The following is a 20,483-nucleotide window of genomic DNA, read 5'->3' on the forward strand; positions in this document are numbered from 1 at the left end:
AAGAGTAAAAGCTGGAAAACTGGATTGAGATAAAGACAGCTTAAAAGGGAGACCAGAAGTTGTGCACACAAGCAAAGCAAAACTCTTTCTCCTCTTCTTTGCTGATCTTAAACACACCAGACTTTCTTTACTTCAAACATAGTATAAAGGCTTTTGTATGTTGGTGTTCATCATAAACATCACATGAAATAATGTTAAACTAATGATACAATGCTGGAAGCAAAATTCAGTTTTAGTTGTTCCAAATTAGTTCTCAAAATTCCTAATCAATAGTTTGCCTAGTTTCTTCAAAAGCAAGGTACATTTCAAAACATACCTTAGCATACAGCCAAAAGTTGTGTTTGAAAAGTGGGGGATATTCATTGGATAGGAATAATTTCCATGTGATCAGTCTGTGTTTCAATGTGAACAGAATCCCCAAACCTTTAGCTTGAGAAGGGGTGTGAGGGCTGAGAGCTATTGAGGTGATGGGATCCAGTTTGTAGGGAAAAGCCTCACGCTGACTTATAAGCTAAATACACATGAGATCAGGCTGGCATTCTATCTGACAAGCTATCAGGCTTTCTCTCATTATCAAGTTCCAAATGAAAATGTTTTCTCTTCTAGTAATGTTTACTTACAAAAAAATGTGCAATTTTGCTTTAAAAAAATAAAAGGTACAGACAATGTTATTCATTTATTCTTTATCCCTGAGACAAGTCCAAATTTGGAGAAGTATATACTGCCATCATAGACCTGTTTTTACAGGGACCCACTCAGCTAAAACGTACGTTTTACTGTTTTCCCAGTGAAAGCCTCGCTTTCACCCAGACACATTCATCTTACATAATCCTAGATAATGGGAATAAAGCATCTGTTGGTGTTAATGACAATTTGCTACAAGCACTGGTGCCTGTCATCCCTTCTAATAATAAGTAAAATACTTATTAGTCCAAGAATTACTTCAAAGAAAAAGGTGGTTCTTACTATAAAATTGATTCCAGCTACTCATCTGGCCAACATCTGTAGTATATGCAGTATTATGACAAAATCTGGTCCAAAGTGAGTGGAATATAGTTAGAAAATTTGGATTTTAGATTTGGTATTTGTTTAGTCATGTAAAATTTGTGTAGCATAAACATAAAAGCTGGGAAATTCATCCATGTCAGTTCTGTGTATTTTAATGAGATGATAACTAAACCTTAACTCACTTTGTCCTGGGTTCAATATCTGTATAGAGTACTCCAAGGATTTTGTAGTGCTTGCTATAAGCACCATGAATTGATTGGAAGGTTGCTCCTTAGCTTCATTTAATACAAAGCTTGAGCCATTTGGCTGATTTTTTTTTTTTTTTTGTTTGTTTGTTTGTATGGTCTGGTTTTCTTTGCTGCTACAGCAGGTACTGTGGAAATTACAATGCTGCCTGTAAGTCCGGTGGGGAACACATCAGTTACACACCTCTGTTATCACTGCCTTTTAGCTGGGGTTGGATAGGCTCATCCTGACATTTGAAAGAGAAATGGCCATGCTTCATCACCCAGCCTGGGAACTGTGCAGCGCTGCAGCTCCCCTGTTCTGCTTTCCACGCCCACAGAGTTGGGTAACTATTTTCTAGTTTAACCCAGAGACACTCCTTGAATATTTCAGAAGCAGAAAAAGCTATAATTTATAAATTTATGTACTTTTTTTAGATACAAGTATCTAATAAATTTTCATGAATTACTGTTGCCCATTAGCTAAAGAAACAAGCCATTTCAGGCAACCTGTTGTGACTAGTAGCACAGAAAACATACAGATGCCTCCTTTTGGATCCAAGTTTTCTAAAAGCCTGATTCATAAATAAGATTTGTGTATTCACACAGTCCTAGTATTTTGGCTGGCAGGAAATGCAATCATCAAGCTGTGAAGTTTCCCACACTTTCATGCTTCATTTCCAGGGAAAGAGTCATGTGTGACTTGAGGGGAAGGAGCTGCTGAGGCATATAAATATCTCTGTCACAACTCTGTTGCTTAGAAGTGATCCTGTGTCTCGGTGAAGTTCTGCTGGGAGTGCTTTCTGCAGGAAATAAATCTAAACAGAACACGCACAAAGTTGTGCAGGTAATAACAGAGCCTCCTGTGTGGAGTGAAGGTTGCATGTGAGCAGAGGAATTGTGACCCATAGATAAGGCTTTATAAAGGGAAGGCCTTGTAAAATCATGGCTCCGACCAGTTACTTAGCCCAAGTAGAAGGGAACTGCAGGAGAGTGACTCAGCTGGAATAGAGGTAGAGAGCTGTGTGAGCCATGCCGCATGACTGCCGCATGTCCACATCCTGGTGTATTGGGCTTGGTTGACTTGGGCTTGTTGTGCCTGAAAACTATGTAAACTGATAACCAGCTAACTACTTAAAAAGGCTGGGGCTTTGGAAATAAAGAGGACTCCTTTGCACCTGCCTGGGGTCTCTGTGTCACTCATTATCTCAACAGAGGTATGGTGTGTGGTCCCCTAAAGTCATTGAGAGTACTGATCTGGCTTCCCACCTGAGGGCTTTGCAAGTGCCCTACAGGACTGTCTGTATCTGGAAGTGTGTGATCACACACGGCTGGAGAAGTGCTGCTCTTTAATGGAGCACCTTTGGTTAGCTGTGGACTTACTGCTGAAATGATGCATTGATGTGTCATTACCTGCTGTCATAATAGGATGTCTTCTCTCCTGCACTGTCTGTTTGTCTCAAGTGTTTCAGGCATGAGTTGTGATCAAGAGGGAAGTATTGTGCTGAGGTTTAAAGTGTGGAATTGGTGTTGGATCTTTTCAGTTAAAATATTAATGCAGCAGAATGATCAAACTAATTTATAAATTTGACACCTTTAAATAACTAGTTTTTAGCCAAAAAATAAATTATTGAAGTGACATATATACAATGCATTTCATTTGAGCTCATTTTAGAAGTTAAGGTAGTTCACAGAATAGTAAGAGTTGAGTCTTGACAGGGGCTGAGGAAATAATGAGCTAAATTTGGGGATCCTGAGGAAGAAACTCCTAATCCAAGAGGTTGGAGCACTAGTCTGGTTTGGGGACAAAATTCCTTCTTTTTGAAGTGAGATTTGAGTGTGGGTTCCCCTTTCCCAGGAGAATGTGTCTCATCCCAAGAGGTACTCTGATCCAGGTCTCTTTCAGCGTTGTTGATTGGGTTCAACATATAGTAGAGACAGTTGTAATAGTCACAAGGCCAAAGAGCAGAAGATATCTTTTGGCAAGAGGACTCCAAGGATAACTTGGGTTTAGAAACCTGAGACAGAGGAAAGCAGTTTAAACTTGGGTTTGTGTGTTCTTGACCAACAGTGGGATTCCTGCTCCACAAATGTTGAAGAGGAACTCCAGGAAAGGCTTTGTGGTAGTTATTGCCTGTTAGAGGGAAGTGCCCGTGTTACAGGATGGGTCCACATGTCCTTTCCAGCACCCTCCTGCTGCCTGCAGAGAGTTGCAGGTCTTCCAGAGCCTCCAGAGGGGTCTGTACTGTGGAGAGCCTGGCCCCTGATCAGGGAGGGACTTCCTCTAAGTACCTGCTCACTAAGCAGTGCTTAATCCTGCTCCTTGCCATCACTAAACTGATACTAAAAAATGCTTTGCATTGGGATTTTGCTGCCATTTGAGCTGTTTTACATGAAAGCCTGTGAAAACAGAACCATAATGTTTTGACACAGTGATAAAAGCCAGGAAATTCACCATCACTGATGGTACTTCCCTTTCTCTTCCTTCACTGCATGACAGTTCTTGTGTAGGTAGTAATTGAGTAGAAATGACAACAGTAGTTAACTTACAGCCTTCTGCTTTGGTACACGTTAGCATTCCTTCAAGGAAAAATGTCCGTTAAGAGTAAATATTTGTATCTGAATGATATGTGTTAAAAAATCACACAGCTTGGATAATCTGCTGTAAATACCAACATCATCATAGGTGAGACTAGGATTTTTTATTTCCCTTTGCAGGTTTGCCATAGAAGAAGTATCCTGAATTCCTTTTCTCTTCTTCCCTATTTTCATGCTTTCCCTGTAACAACAATTGCTCAGAAAATTGAAGTTTAGATCATGTTCCTTACACAATTACTATCAATCGGTTAAATGAGCCATTTTGGCTTTGAATTTTGAGTTTTTGTCTATGGTTCATTACTGTTTGCAATTAGCTGGGTGAGAAAATGGAAAATGCTGATTTATGTTTCATGAATGACAGCTCCCTATTTCTGGTTGTTCCATATTTGTGGTTAAAAGGCTGGTTTATTAATTAATAAGTAGAATTTCTCAGGGTCTTTGATCATTGATACAATCACAAGAATACTGAATATTTAAAAGGAGTTTCCAGTTAATCTCTGGCACATGTGCTGTATCACAAGTCAAAGTATCACCTTAAAAGAACTGTGCTGAGTAAATAAATACAAAAGAGTCTCACTCTCCTGTTTGGAGTGAATGTACTGTTGGTGAAAGTGATAGGTTTAACATTGATTTGGACTGATCAACTGTCAGGACAGACTATGAAATGTCTTCTAAAATAGCTGGTGGCAAAATTCAAACAAAATTATTTTTTAAAAATATCTATCTTAATAGCTAGACTTGAAAAGGAATAACCTGGTTTTCTGAAACCCTGGAGTTCTCAGAAATTTTATGGGTTTTGATACTTCTTAAAGTGAAGTTATTTCATTAAAAAATGAAATTTTGTGGGGGAGGGGGTTGACCTACCACCCAATTAGGGGAAAAAAGTTCCCCTCAAAGCCAACAAACAAAACTGAAAAAGTCATCTCCAACTTTCAATACCAGACAGCACTAATTCCTTTTAAGTTTTTGGTGGTTTCTGGGGACCTCCTTAATGTGAAAACTGCTCATGTAGGCATTGGTTTCCTAGCCTGTCAGCATTTTGTCCCAGTTCATGCACAGCAGGTGAACTTAAAGAGATAACTGTGTTTGGGATAAGGGACAGCAGTTCCTTATGTAACATTTTTCTGTTCTGTGTGTGCTGCTTGAAGGCTTGGATTCAGAGGCAGAGCCTTTCCCAGGACTGTGACACCAGCCCAGCCCAGCCCGAGGGGCAGCGGAGCAGGGCTGGGCAGGGCTGGCAGCATCCCTGGGGCGGGGCAGGGCACGTGTGGGAAGGGCAGGGCAGGGGAAGGGCAGGGGAAGGGCAGGGGAAGGGCAGGGGAAGGGCAGGGGAAGGGCAGGGGAAGGGCAGGGGAAGGTGCGGGAAGGGAAGGTGCGGGAAGGGAAGCTCCTTGAGGGAGCCGGGCGGGGCTGGCAGCATCCTCGGGGCACGGACAGCTCCTGCTCCTCATCGCTCCCTCAGCAGCCCCAGCGCCGCTCAGCTCCAGCTCTAGCTGCTCGTCAATGGGCAATGAATCAGTGAGAAATCATTCCCATAACTCAGCCCACCTGTTTGGAGTTAAGTTGCAGCTGGTTCCATTAAACCTGGTAGATATATTCCAGGTTAATGAGCACCTGAGTTGCAGCAGATCTCGATGTGTTCTGGGGGCATATGTATCCCTTTGCTGAATACTAGTAAATATTTGTTCAACATTTGCTAGTATTCTGTTAGTCTTACTTTTGGGATTCGTTCACTATGCAGCATTATTGCTTGGAAAAAATGCATTTGTGTGAAGCACAGTCCCTTGTCAGGAGAGGTGCTGCTGGGGGACTGCCTGAGCTGAGCGCTGGAGCACAAGGGGCTAGATGCCAGGTCAGAACCCCTGAATAGAGTGCAGGTGCACTTAGGTGCAGTAGAGCTGTTCCAGGTATGTTTGTCTCATTTATTCTCAAGTAAAACCATTTACTTAGTAGGCTGTTTCTCCAACTATCTTCAGCCTAAAGATTTCTATGTGTGTCTTTCAAAACTTTTTTGTTTTTGAAGTAGGTTGGGGGCTTCTGAAATGGTGTTTTGTAAATTGCTTTTTCTTTATTGCTTATTTAGCTGTAAATAGACTTTCTAATTGTTTTAGTCTAGCAAAATTTTGAGTTGCTTGCCAAGGAGTTTGTGAAGCTTTACAGGTGGATTAGGCTTGCAGAGAGCAAGAGTGCTCTGGAGGTGAATTAAATACATTGCTTGGCAATGACTTCAGGCAAAATTCAGGTGGACTGAAGATATTACTTCAGACTAAATATTAGCAACCTGCTCTGAGTGCAGTATGGGAGGTTAACTTATTTAGTCTCCAAAGAATATAGCAGGAGATAAAGGCAGGGGAGCAAAGTAGCATGAACTGAGTCATAAACTTGGCTGCATGGTTGTCTCTTGTGGAAGTAAACATTGCTTAGGGAAAAATTGTATGGTAAAAATATTTTCTTTAACTTTTCTTTTTTTAATGCTTTGTTTTTTCTAAGATTAGCTGTGTATTATAAAGAGTATTGGAGCAAGTCCTTGTCCTTGCTCTGTTTCTGTCTCTGCCTCTGCTCAAAAGCCTTCATGGTCCCTCTCTCTAGATTCTCCAAACTTTGTCTTTCTTACATTTCCTATCAGATTAAACTACAGCTGCCATGGTAGTGCAGTTGAAAGACAGAAAGGAGAGCCTTTGTGGGCAATGTTCAAACTGAACTGATTCATTTGGATTAAAATAACAGTAAATCTGGAATGACTTGGATTTTTACTTTTACTTTGTTTTCCAGCTTAAATGGCTGCTTATTATGAATTGGGGAAATCCCTCTGGCAATGTGCTGAAACAGTTAAAAGCAAATTTTACGCATTGTATGCTAAACCACCCAACAGTCTGGCGGTTTAGAAGATAAGTACTTCTCAGCATGAATGAAAAGTGAAATGTATTAGAGAATGAAGGTTTTGATGAGAACTTACATAAGAAATCGACCCAAACTTCCATTTTAAAATATATCACATTTAGTCCTGCAGAGAAGTCTTTTTTTTTTTTTTTCATTTCAGACAGTTGTACCAAACTTATATTTTAAAAATATTTTAATGACAGTTGACATCTGAACCCTCCCCTCCAGCTGTGTAGGGGGGAAATAATCTATTCTTGAGTTTTCCTTGCTGCAATTGTAATAACCCTTGAATATGCTAGGCCAAATGCCTTTCCAGAGTGATACAAGGTTTTGGCTCCTAGATGGTCAGAGCTGAGGAAAGCTTTCCCGCAGATGGCATTGCAAATGTTGCAGCAGAGTCGTCACCAGGTAAACTTATTTCTTGGCTCCTCAGAGGGTGCCAAGACAGGTGCTCCTTCTTGTAAAGAGATGACTATAATATCAGATTTCTAGCCAAGGTGCAATTGACACAGAAACTGCAGATAGATGGACTCTACTGCCGGTGTGTGTTTGCTTGAGTCTGAAAACCATTTGTCCTAGGAAGTGAATTTAAATTCTGGTAAATTATATGTGAACATAACCAAAAATGGTTCCCTTGAAGCACTGAGAGAGACTGATAAAGTTCAACTGACCATCATGAATGAAAGTCACAAAACGTAACTTGTCAAGTTTAATGGCTTTCAAAAGTCTAATACCTTTTAAGTATAATAGAAAACGAAATAATTCAGTTTTCACATACATACAGTAGAACTCAGAGTGTACTGTGGTCCATATGTGTTATCAGAAACCCTTTAAAAAATAAACTATAATAAAAAGCAAATTAAGAAAAAGAAACCCCAAGACAACTGATGCAAATGGAAGCATGATTTGCCCCTGACCAGCGTTATCAAACTTTTTATCTCAATTAATGAGTTTTTTCACTTTTATGCTTCTGATTCTCTCCCCTGTCCCACTGAGGGGGATCAAGGGAGAAGCTTCATGGGCCACGACAGCAGGTAACTGCCAGCTTGATCAATTCCAAACTAAGCATTTTTACTTTTGTAATCCAGAGCACCTCTCAGAGCACATATAGGATGCGGGAAAGTAGCACCTAGAATTTTCTAGTGTGCATTGTAGTTGAGCTGGGAAATGCACTGCATGCATCAATGCTCATTACATATTGCCAAACATATGTCAAACAAGACCCATGCTTGTGGTCTTCACCTGGTAGAAATTCTTCCCTCTGCAACACCAATTTCTCGATCACTGTACACTGCTGTTCCTGAGGGCTCTGATGAATGTGTGTGCTTAGGGCCTGGCTTGCTGCTGCTGTGTGTTAGTTGACAGTCACGCCATGGGAACTGATGGCTTCTGGTCCTACAGCAATGAACCAAGAGACCCTGTGATGCAGCAACATAGTATCAGAGAAGCTGTGAAGGGAAGCACAGTTTTCAGTGAGCAAAGAGGGGAAGGAAAATGCCAAAATCCCATCAATACTCTGTGCAGAGTTAGAAGGACTGACTTCAGTGACCTGACATTCATCTTAAAATCTGTCCTGTATTAGCTTTAATGACTTTGTAAACATGGGTTGGTTTTTTGCATATAGTATACCAGGTTGCTTAGTGATGGCAGGTATAGAAATCTCACAAGGGAAACATAAGAGCAGGGATAGTGCAGGTAGCAGCTCTGGCTGGAGAAGCAACACAGATGTGCTTTGTGCTTGCTCTAAGGATAAATGAAAGACTTTTAATATCTAGGTTTTTCACTTCTGCTTTTTCTTAGCAGTTCCCTCAAAAGATGCAACTTTCTTTGTTTAATGTATGCTTTATACAAACTTGAATAGAAGGCAAATCAAAGCTTACTCTCCAATGGATGCAAACATTCCAAAATCCCAATTCATCTGTTGTCATAAGCAGCAAACAAGCTGCTTTCTCATTTCAGTGCTATCAAATAATTCAGCATTCAAATTAATCATAGACCTCAGGAAAATCAATAATAGAGTTATGCATGAAATAAAGCATGGCTTCTGTTCAAATAAGCCTACTCATTTCTAGCATATTCTGGTTCAGCAAATCTTTAATATGCAGTTCCCTGTCTGGGAAGGCTGCTCACAGCAATGTATTGATGGCAAAAGTGCAGTACCTGTGTCCTCAGACCAATGTTCTTGCTTGGTTTTTCCTTTATGACGCAGATAACAAAGAGCTGCGGAAGGATCGTGCAGGTAATAAAGAACTGCAGCATCTGAAAATAAAGAAGCAACTAATTTCAGATCTGCAGGTCCAAGATGTGCAGTTGACAGCTGAGATCTGCAGAGTGAAACTGCAAGTTCCTGTTCCATCAGTTTGAAGCTGGAGGTGTGGAATTTTACCCATAAAAACTCAAATGTAGATCAGCTTGATGTGGTAAAGGGTCAGAAAAGAGATCAAAGTGTGGCTCCAGAGTTTCATTAGAGCTGCTGGGATCATATGACTGGTACTTAGTAGATGAAAGCTTTTAATTATACTCATGTCTTCACACCTGCTGGCAATTATAGCATCTTGTCTCATCTGGGGTTTTGTGCCTTTCTTGTGGCAAACTGAAGTCCATTCTCATTTAGTGAAGGTTTTAGCAGTAGTTCTGTACAGTGTGAAGATCAGTTCAAGATAGTGAAGTACTTTGCATGAATAAGTGACTGTCAGGATTGATATTTGAGCTGCTTGAGGACAAAAAGTGACTTGTCCGATGTTGCTTATGAGGTAATGTCATGGAGTTACTTTACCTTTAAGAAAAATTCAAGTTGCTGGGAACTGCCTGGAGTCTTTTCTCCTGACCAATTATCGGTCATTGCTGAGAATTGACAGCAGTTTAGGCCATTGAAAAGTGGGATCAACTTGTGAACCCTACCTTAAAGTATAAAACGAGAGCTCTCTGAGTTCTCTTTGTTTCCTGGCTGTGAAGAGCGCGGAGCTCCAGCCTCCCGTTCCCAGCCCAGGCCATGAGGCCGGGCGGGGACAGGGCTGGGCCTGCCACGTCTCCCGGCCGGGAGATGCAGGCCCTGAGGAAGATTTTCCCTGGGCTCAGGCCGGGCCGATCTCTGGCTCGGCTGCAGGGTTTTGCTGTAACTAAATTCACTAGAAACTGCTGAGTGAAGAAGGAGAGAGGCTCTGGACCTGCAGCAGGCTGGGGCGGCGACCACACTCTCCAGAGCAGCCATGAGGAACTCTCCATCACAGACGGCTCCAGTTCCTGCACCAGCCGAGGCCACAGAACTACCTACAACAGCCTGGGCAAGATTTTAACTCTTTCATTACCCAGATGAGACTTGCAGATTAATCTTTTATCCAGAGAGGAAAAAAAAAAAGAGAGTGATCAACATGAAAATAGACTTTATAAACTACCAGTGACAGGAAAGAAAAGAAGCTTCAGAAAAGGTAGAGAATTAAGAAGATGCTTTAATTTAGCTGAAATATCCTTCTGTTAAAACTATGGAGATGGACAATGAAGTCCTGAAAAGAACTGCTTTAATTCATAAGTATCTAGGGAGGAATAAAGTGTTCAAAGTGTAAACTTGAGTAATTATGGTATAGTGAAGTGCTGGGAGATTTGAAGCCTTGAGAGGCAATGAGAAAACTGTTGTCTAGTGAAGCTCACAGAAACATGAAGAAGACTTTTTTAGCCTTTGAATACTCATCCTTAAAAATGCTATCCCTAGACTTATGGCCCATAATACACACCTCAAAGTGATGTGAAAATGGGAGGGGTGGGCTCTGATAACAGCAGCTCTGGGCAGCTGACATCAGGGCAATGGAAAACTATAACAAAAATAGTTTTCTTGCGAGAAACTCCATAAATTAACAGGAAGAAACTTCTGTTTCTCTACAAAGACTGGTGAAAAGACTGTAGCAAGAATTGGGACTGTTTTAACCACCAAAGTTCCAAAGTTTTTGTCTCTGTTGTCGTGTGAACAAAGGAATAGTGGGTAGATAGGGGATGAAAAGGTTTTTCTGGAAGTTTATTCTGGTGTTCTTATTATTGTAGTTTGTCAATAAACTTTGTTTATTCCTTTTAAGTTTTATGCCTGTTTTGCCCTTATTCTAATCCATATCTCACAGCAAGAAATAAGTAATTTTCTTAGTTTTTGTTTTTAAACCACGACAGGTAAGTAGGCAAACTGGGAGCAGTACCTGTATCTTAATATCTACATTTCTGGATCAGTTTTTCTTTTCTCATTTTGTCTCTCATTTATTTTTTACTTCAGCAAAATCCAAACTAAACCTTTTCAACCTGATCCTATTAAGAAATCTAATTAGTGCTACAGCTTGCAGGGCACTATTATCATGTTGACTTTTAATCATGCCACTGTGAGAGTGTTTTTCCTGAACCCTGAGTGTTACAGAATAATTAACTTGAACATGCTGAGGCAGAAGACTTTTCTTAAAAGAGAAAAAAACTCTTTCAAGTATTGTGTATTTACTAGCTGCTTATGTGATGTAAGAAAAAAGGTGAGCTTCATGTTGTCTTTGTAGCAGTCCTCCATGAGTGGAACAGATTGTCTTGTGTAAGAAAGTGCAAGCTGACTAATTAAATCAGCTGAAGGACTACAAAACTGAGCTTCCTTTGCAAAAGGACTGACCACAGATTTCGGATCTCTGAAGGTTTGTGTAATTGCTTATTATGGCTGTGTCTTAGTTATGAAATGCTTTCTTTTAATTAAACAATCATTTTTCTGGTAAGTACCACTTTTACTTGATTTTTAATTAGGGGGAGCAACTGTGCTGTGCATTGCTGGGCATTCAGAGAATACCAAGTGAAGAATAAAGAACTTTACAAACAGAATGTCAAACCTTGTGAGTGTTTCTTCATTGGCCCCTTCCCCAGACCTCATTTCTACACTTTGGTTTTGCCCATGCTGTAGTAGTCATCGCTCTACAATGTCTATTAACCCTGCTGGGATGAAGTAAGTCCAGCAAAATTTTTATCTAAATTCCCTAGTAAAATAGGAGTTGGGAGGACGGGGGAAAGGTCTGGAAAAGTCCTTTCTTCAAGAGTGACCCTGCTTTGCAGAGCCCGAGGAATGTGAGGGCTGTCCTGGCTGTGCTGCCTCTGCTGTCGCTGTGACTGAGTGTCCTGAGCATGGGGAGGGAGGTGCTGCCTTGCAGAATGGAGATTTTCCCTTTTGAGCATTTTAAGTTTGTATTTTGTCCCACAGTAGTTGCATTTTTTAAGACAGTAGAAGTTGTTCCCTTTTTAAGGGGTAGAGAATAGAATTAATGTATTGAATCACTAGAAACCTGGGACAGACTCCCTTAGATTGATGGGCTCGTCAGGTAGAAAAGTGGGAGCCTGTGCTTGTCTCCTCAGTCTCTCAACAAAAGCAAAAGGACACAAAGCCACTTTTGCCCTCACAGTTCACTTCTCCCTTCCAAACTGCCTGGATTTAGCCACAAATTTTAGCTTTTCCTGATGCTACAAATGCATGGACCAGTGTGAGCTATGACTCACTGGGGGCAGAGAAGGTGGGGCAGCAAAACCCACTTTTATACAGGACTTAGGGATCTAAATGTGGGGCTGGGAGAGGTGAGAAAATCTTGGTGATTTGGCAAAATTTGTAGTTGCGAGGTACTAATTTTCTTTGACTTTCTTCATTATTTCTGCTGCCCTTTTCAGTGAAGGGATCCCGTACCAGCCCCAAAACCCTGGCTCTGGGCTTTTGTTATAGATAATGAAAAGTTGATGGAGCTTTTAGTTAGCTGAAAGAGCACCATGCCAATTTGCAGAAAACTTGTCATTAATGATTATAAAAACTGTGTAACTTCTCTGCTATTTTTGAAAGTTTCAGTCCCTTACTGAATTACTACAGTGACATTTAATCTGGTCTAGGCCAAGGCCTTCTTATTTAACATTAGAACAAGTCCTTAAGCCAAAGTATATATAGATTAAGTATAAAACAGTGAACAAGCTCTTTGAAGTTGTGAGTTTTGAGAGTGTGCTTGAGAGATTTCCTTTGTTTTTAAATGAGACATGGAAAATTGATAACTATAAAGACATCAAGCTGTTTGACTCCAATTTGTTTTGGCTGATTTATGTGCACTTTTCATACCATTGCATCAAACTGTCCTATGAAGTAGAAAGCAGAACCATGTGATTTCACAAAACCTCCATGATCTTTCCGGAGTGTTTATGAGCATAAATAATGAGTGTCATTCTGCAGGGTAGCTCACAAAGTGTTGAAGTCAGTAGAAAGTTGCTTGTTGACTCCAGCATGTTTTAGATCCAACACTGGAACAGACTGATCTGATGTGTTGTGGAGTCTGTGCTGGAAATAGCCTGAGCCCAACTCTAAACCACCCTGCTGTAGTTAACCCAGCTCTGAACACTGCTTTCCATCATCTTCCTAACATCAGCTGGTCTCTGATATTGTGTAAGAAGAAAAAAGATGTTAATGTCTCAATCAAACACTAAAAGACTGAGGACATGAAGTTGCAAAATTAAGACTTTAACAGAAGAAAGATCTTAAAGTGAATGTTACATTATTATTGGAATAAATCAGGCCTTTCTGATATTGTCTGATTAAATAAGAAGTGTAAGGATGACTTCATGATTTTGTAGCAGGGGGTAAAGGAAATTTACAGACTTCTGTTTTTCTGTGTGCTGCCTATAATGGGGGAAGGAGATTGTCCCTCTCTGCAGGTGATTAGTTTCCACTGGACATGTAGTAGAGATAGACATCCTGGTTTCAACTGTCCTTGTTCATGATAGATTAAATGTTGGCTCTCTCATTACCAGATATTAACTTGAATTTACCATCTGTGAAATTAGACAGTCTTACTCCAGTTGTCACTGGCTAGAGGAGCTCTTCTCTCTCTGCTTTCACAGCTGGATGTTCTTGCTGATAATATCAGCAAAGAGATCAAGCACAGAAATATCTGGGCTCAGACTTTGCCAGGTAGTGAGGTTCTTTGCAATACTTACCAGTGCCATCTTGGAAGATTTATGTTTACTGCTGTAAAACTTCTAAAGTCAGACATAAGCTGAAGTGTAGGTAACCCTTTCAGAGTTGGGCTTCTATGGGCAGAGGCTCTCATATGATGGTGTTTGCAGCAGGTCTCTCACTTCTGGGCCTTCTGGCTTCGGCTGGAAGCTCCCAACATTATTCCCAAAGTGTAGTAAGAAGAATAATTAGAATAATTCTCTTCTCAAAGAAGGTGACATTTATGCCCTCACAGGGGAAAGGGTGTTAATGTGCTGTCAAAAATAGCCTGCTCAGGAGTCAGCCCTCATCCATGCAGCCTTCCCCTCCAGCTTATTACTCATGGGGAAAAAAAGCCTAAATTGAAATATTTTTCCTGGTTTGCCTCACAGTGAGCCCGGGTTTATTTCCTCTCACATGAAGGTATGCATAAAAAGTCTGCATATCTGCACTAGGCTCTGGGCAAGTTTAAGGTAGCTAGAGGATGCAGAGGATTTCTAGACAAGCAGAACTGTGTTTTCTGAATCACTGGAATCACTGTGTTTTATTTTTAAGATTACCTGTCCTTTTCTCTGTCATGTCATGCACAAATTAGTCCTTCAGAGAGTAATTTGAAAACTGTGACTGTGTGTGACAAGAAGGTACAATGTGAAATGTGTGGTACTTTTGTTTTCAGTTAATTAAAAACTTGAGATCTCTCATTACTAATGAAGCTTCAGGTTTCTGTTCTTTGAAGCAGACAAATTTCTAATCAGGCATAATTACTGAGAATTGCTCCTTGGCTGGATCTATTAACTTCCCCTCCTCTTTTTCGCCCTTCTCCTTTTCCTCGTGTCTTGGCCTGAAGACAGTAAAATATATAGCAAACCTCCAATAATTACTTGAATGGCAGACATTTAATAGCTTTATAAAGTATCTGAGTGAAGGTTATTAAATCTGCTGTACTGAGCTTTTCAACTACAGCTGTTTTATTCTCTGTCTACATAGAACTTAAAAAAATTCTCTGTGTGCAAAAGAAGCATTGCTTTCCAAGTATACATTAATTAATTGTCCATTTGTATTGATTATATTGATGTTGGACATAATTTGTGAAAAACGCTTACAAAGTACCTGCCCTTGAATGGTTTTCTGAGTAGACCACAAAATGTAAATGCCTCCTTCTAGTTACAGATTGCCATTCCCTGTGTCATTTTAAAATTGCTGCTTTCTCCTGAGCAGTGAGAAATTATGCATTTCAAGTTACCCACACAAAGCATTTTCCATGGGGACCTTATTCACTAATTCCATGAGCAGCCCAAGGTTTGCTCTCCTCATGTCCAGAGCTGAGGTTTTCCTGGCACTTTTCCTCCTGTCACCAGAGATTTTAAACTTGAAGGCTCTGTCCTTGCCATGGCCAGGACAGCCGCAGTCTCCACTCAGCTCACAAGATCCACTCTGTTGCCAAGGAGGGCTTCTTTCCCAGTCGGCTCCCTTAGGACCTGTTCCATAAAACTATCCTCCAGGTTTTTCAGGAATCTCCTGGCCCAAACTGTACCAGCTCTGTGATGCTGTCAGTTAATCTCTGGAAAATAAGTTGGCATGGCTTTGTGGATGTTTGCTTGGGTAAAAAGCAAAAGGTCTCAAGAACTGCCTGTAAGGTTTAGTGAGCTGCAGTCTGCTGTGACTTGCTCAGTGTTGAGTCCAAGTGTGATCACTGCTCCGCACATTTTTAAATGGGTTTGTGAAAATTACTCCTTGAAATGAAATCCTGCTGGGAGAACCTGCTGCTGGCCTGTGCTCTGTTTCTCTGTTTTTGTGTGTGCCTGGTGTCACCTGCAGGGGGAACAGAATTGCTTGTGAGGGTAACTGCAGATTTAGACAAAAAGTACCTGATGTCAGGCTATACTCCTCTATCTGTGGAAGTATTTGCATTTAGAGAAATGCTTTAGATCCATCCTGGGGTTTGAGCTGCTTATTCAGGCTATTTTTAACTTTTTCTCTGCCTTTGAAATGCATTTTCCCTCAAGGCTGGTTCAGGAAATTACCACATTTCTTGAAACAAAGGCAGGCATCTCTAGGTAGGATGAGGCAAAAAGCAACATAGGTTTGGTTGGCACGTGTGGCATGGATAAACTGGCTTTTATCTGATGTTTCTCTTCTTTTCAGTCTTGATTTATCACTCAGTTTTCACTGTTTCCCCTCTTCCTTTTGTCTTGTTTTTTTTTCTCCCTTTGTGCATTCTTCTGCCTTGTGTTCTGAGGCTTTCTAAAGGGTAAGACTACTCAACAATGAACAAGGAATAGTGAAGTTTTCAAATCTGTGACTTTGAACAAAAGAAAAATAGACTTTAGTTAATAAGTCATTGAAAACAGTATTAAACAGTATTGTAATTAGGGGGAAAAATTATGGCAAAGGTGTTTATAAACCTGAGCCTGAATAATTTGAACTTGGGGGTTCAGAAAGAAGGCAGAGTACCAAACTAAGCTGCTTCAAAAACTCAGGAAACCTAACTTTTGTCCATGGCTTTCCTTCAGGGCTCTGGGAAACATTCTTTTGCTTTCTTTCATTTTTTCTTATTAGAATTTTCTTTGTAAAATATTCCAACATTGTAGATGAAAGTTCTGTAATAGTAGCAGTAATTATCTCCTGCATGGTATTTACCTAAGACAAATCTCTACCAAAACAATTTTCCCCATTTGCTTTCTTTTGCTGCTATTTATTACACAGGTTGTTTGACACTTTCTCCCTTTTCTTAATAATTTGCTAAATTTTATTGTACTGTACAATTTAAACCTCATTTAAGCAATGTTGTGTACAAACCATGTCATCCAGAACTGGCAAAAAATATCTGCAGGCATACTACAAAAGTGCAGCTCTCAAGACTTAATTCCATTTTGTTATGGCTGGGAAGTGGAGATCTTTGCTTCTCAAGAAATAATCCAATACTGTAAGAAGCCCCAGTTGTATTGCCAGTTCCTAAAACAGCTAGTGAATGTTTCCTGCTGACCTCATAGATGTTAATACAGATTTTATGGCTTGATTTATAAGCAGAAACTCAAGTATAACCAGCTTATGAGTTGTTCCCATTCTTTAATCCTAAAAAGGAAAGGTGGCAGAGAGCTGAACTGATAGCTTAGAAAACAATTGATGTGGAAGGGAATTTAGCACTCTCTATGTAAGTGGCTTTCAGGCAGAACTGAAGAGCTGCTACTCTTACAGTCCTTGAATACATCAGGCTTTATTATTTGAGCTAAGACCCCACATCAGGCAAATAAAAAGGTATTACTGAAGGGTTCCTGTAACTTCCCTTGGCCTTTGCTTACTTTTGCTGTTTATTGAGCACATACTCTGCTGATAGAGCAGTCTCTTAGAGGAACTTTCTAAGATGTCTCCAGATAGTGCATCCTGAATATTTTGATACACAAGGGTTACTCTGCACAGAGATTCATGCTGCCAGGCCTTGCCTTGATTTGAGCCAGTTCACCGCTAGTTTAGTTATTATGTTCAGACTTAAAATTACCCATCTTCTGTGTAATGGCAACTGGCTCTGGACAAACCTGCCACCAACTGAGTCCCTCCAGCTTTCTTTGGCTGTGCAGTGTGGGTCAGCTCTGGAGTGTGCTTGAGACTGCAGCATTTGCAGTATGTGTGTCTTGCTGGGTCTTAACCTCTCCCACCTTTTTCTGCAATTACAATTAGCTGGAAAGCAGAGGCTGGGAGACATTAATGAAATGAGAACATGCAACTTCTAATGAATTATATCTAAGATAATTGGTTAATTACAGAAACTTGTTAATTCCCCATTACTGGAACTACCTTCCCCTGATGACATTTTTGGTAACTGAATTCTTTATTAAAATGGAAATGTTGATATGTGCTTTTCCTAAGTCACAGCAAACCCACAAGATATTGTGCCCAGCAGCTGATGTCTTTACTGAGCACTGCTACATAAAAGGGACCCCAGACTGGGGCCTCTCTGGAATGCAGTGAGCTGGAAATGTATTTATTCCCTATGTGTAATTAGAGTATACCAAAGCTATTTTTCAAGGAACTTGTTTTAAAATTATGCCATTGAGACCTGGGGAAGGGATCTAGTTTTATCCCAAATGACTTCCTGGAAGACAAGTGTCCTTGTCAGCATGTGAGGAAATTTGCAGCAAGATGTGGAGCTCTGAGAGGTTGAAGTTTATATAAAGAGGTTATTAATATTTTGTGACACACAGTTATTTTCTAGAGCAAAGACACCGATATCAATGCTTGCTTCACGGCCTCAGTTTGCCCTGTTGTGTTTCACGCTGAACTTTGCTCTGTGAGTACCCTATGCTGCAACTTCCCGATGCTGCACAGCTCTGAGCACCCTGGTGGGGTGAGCCCTCCGAGGCAGCACCATTACCTGCCTGGGAGAGGGGAGCAAAGCCAAAGCTCAGGGCAGGTGAGACCCTGAACACACCAGGGCATTTTGGTGTCTGTGACTTGGCAGTGGTTTCATAATTTCTCCCCAGCACAGCAACCAGGTTTCTGAAGGCATGGGATCACATACGTCTTTCCTCCGTGTTAGGAACAAGAAAGGGCTGACACCGACCACCTATTAGTGATTGCTTCACACTAGTAACAGCACTTGTGTGTCACCTAGCAGTAACTGAGGAGTACCATAACAGTGGTGGCACAGAAGCACCTCAGCCAGGCAAAAACAATGACAAAAAAGGACAGTTCCAGTCTCCAAATGGTTAAATATGCCCAAGAGAAAAGTAAAGGTGGTAGAAGTAAATAAAAAAAATAAAGGTGACCAGCAAAGCCAAACTATTAGGTATTTTATGGATAGTCAGGCAGAATACAAGTGTGCAGAAAATAACTTCCCTTACCTCACAGCCAGGTCACAGTATTGCCAGCTCTGTGTGTCCACAGCCGGCCAGCCCCCAGCAAGTGGCAGCGTGCCCGTGATGCCCTGGGGGTTTGTCTGTGTGTGCCTGGTGCAGAGCGTGCTGAATTGATTCTTATTCGCTGCCTTGTGGATAAGAACGGGAGACTGCATCCTTTTCCTCCAGCACACTTAGCAAGAGCTGGGTTGGAGAAACTGGTCTCATAAAGGCTCCAGCTGAGTGTTTGCAATTCATCATGGTCCAAGGTGCAGCTTTATTTTTAAGTACAGACCCAGTTTAAGATTTGTTGGTTTAGCTTTTCAAAAGCTTGTCAGCCTTGCGGCACAGTTAATTCCCCTGTTGCAGCGCTTTGGAGTTATAGCAGAGACAAAAGCAAAGTTGAGTGTCTGTGTAGTTCAGACATCACTGTGAACAAGTAATAATCAGAACCCTCAGCTGACACTTAAAGTTTAAGGCTGTTGTATGACATTTCCAAGTCTATGTGGTGTCTAATGCCTCCTCCGAGCACAATTACTGTATAAACTGAACAGAACGTGTTGAATAAACATGCTGACTTCACCTGCTCCTTCTAGAGTTATAACAGTGAAATTTTAGTAGATTTAAGATTATGTTAGTTGAGAAGATGTTATTTCATTCTTAACTGCATCTTACCGCACTCCTTTGTGGTTCAGGAAGATATATGCGTATGTATCTTCCACTGGAAAATTATTTATATCCAGGTCTGAAGAAACCTTAGTATTAATGCTTACTGATGGTTGTATCCTAACAACAACAGGTTGCCTACTTGGTATCCAGGAGAAATACAGGAATTGGATTTTTGTGCGGGTTAGCACAGAATATTACAGCTTTGCAGCCTAGGCAACAAACTGGAAAATTCCTTCCTGTTTAGATCAGTTATTTTAGCAGAATCCATGCCAGGTTGCCCATGTGTGAAATCAAGTGGTTTCCCACTTTCCAATTTTGATGATATTGGAGCTAGCAACTGAAACAGGATTAGTGCACTTTGTGGAACTGCGTGATTTCAGAGGCTTAAAAATAGTTTTAAGGCTCAGAAAGCTTCACATATGCACAAATATTTTTATGTATCTTTTCCAAAGAAACCCACTGTAATTGTGGTGCATGAGATTTTCATGATGCCTTAAGATTCAGAAGCATTTTTCTTCTAATCTAAAAGCAATCCCTCTTATAAGCAGCCCATGAAGCTGAAATGGTCAAAGTAGGCAGAAAGACACTAAGGCTGTCAGCTGAGCCTCTGTTCTGGCTTAGTTGTAGGCAAAAGCCAATCTGTAAAGGCCACCCCTGACAGTCAGATATTGCACCAAACAGTGCAAATGGAGGGCAGAAAATATGGGGTTTTCTCAGCATGGTTTATCCAGTTTCCCTTAAGTGAACTGAAACTTTATATTGTCACTCAAGTGCTTACATTTGTATCACCCAAGTGCTATCATTCTCTCTAAGAAGCCTAAACTGGCTGATTCTGACAAATCAGAATGATTTCATGATTTGCCACAAAATTTGAAGAATTTTTGCCTGCCTTCATTTCCCAAATGTTAGTCTGCATTCTTTTCTTCTGCAGGGAAGCATCCTTCAATTTTCAAGGCTCAATGAAAATGGGTTCCTGCTCAGTAGTTTGTGTTGAGTAGGGAGTTGTTTGGATGTGTGCCATCTTTTTTTCTCACTAAATGGCAGGGGTATATCTACAGATATATGTCTAGAATTCATATCATTATTTTTGTTCAAAATGTACCTGGAAGATAACCCTAATAGAAACCCAAGTGTATTGTAGTGCATGTTTTCCTGATGACTAGCAAGAGTTAATAGTAATTAGCTACTTGCTGTGAATGTAAAATGCTTAAGGATAGAGAAATCTCAAGGATTCTTCAATGTACTGAAGAGTGTTTCATGTTTTACATTAACTAAACTGTTATCTCCATCACCTCTGGACAT

General features: G+C 40.6%; 1 protein-coding gene and 1 long non-coding RNA gene across 2 annotated transcripts in view; one reads left to right on the top strand and one right to left on the bottom strand.

Moving 5' to 3' along the window:
• The window catches only part of KCNIP1 (potassium voltage-gated channel interacting protein 1), a 155,513-nt gene that overhangs the window by 91,895 nt on the left and 43,135 nt on the right, over positions 1–20,483 (top strand). The gene's annotated exons all lie outside the window — the stretch shown is intronic.
• LOC117243755 lies at positions 7,407–9,007 on the bottom strand. The gene is made up of 2 exons (XR_004495634.1): positions 8,871–9,007; positions 7,407–8,158 (listed from the first exon to the last, which is right to left on the bottom strand). It is a non-coding gene; the product is annotated as an uncharacterized LOC117243755 (long non-coding RNA).

Source organism: Parus major, unplaced genomic scaffold, assembly GCF_001522545.3.
Source record: "Parus major isolate Abel unplaced genomic scaffold, Parus_major1.1 Scaffold189, whole genome shotgun sequence".
NCBI classification, from domain to species: domain Eukaryota; kingdom Metazoa; phylum Chordata; class Aves; order Passeriformes; family Paridae; genus Parus; species Parus major.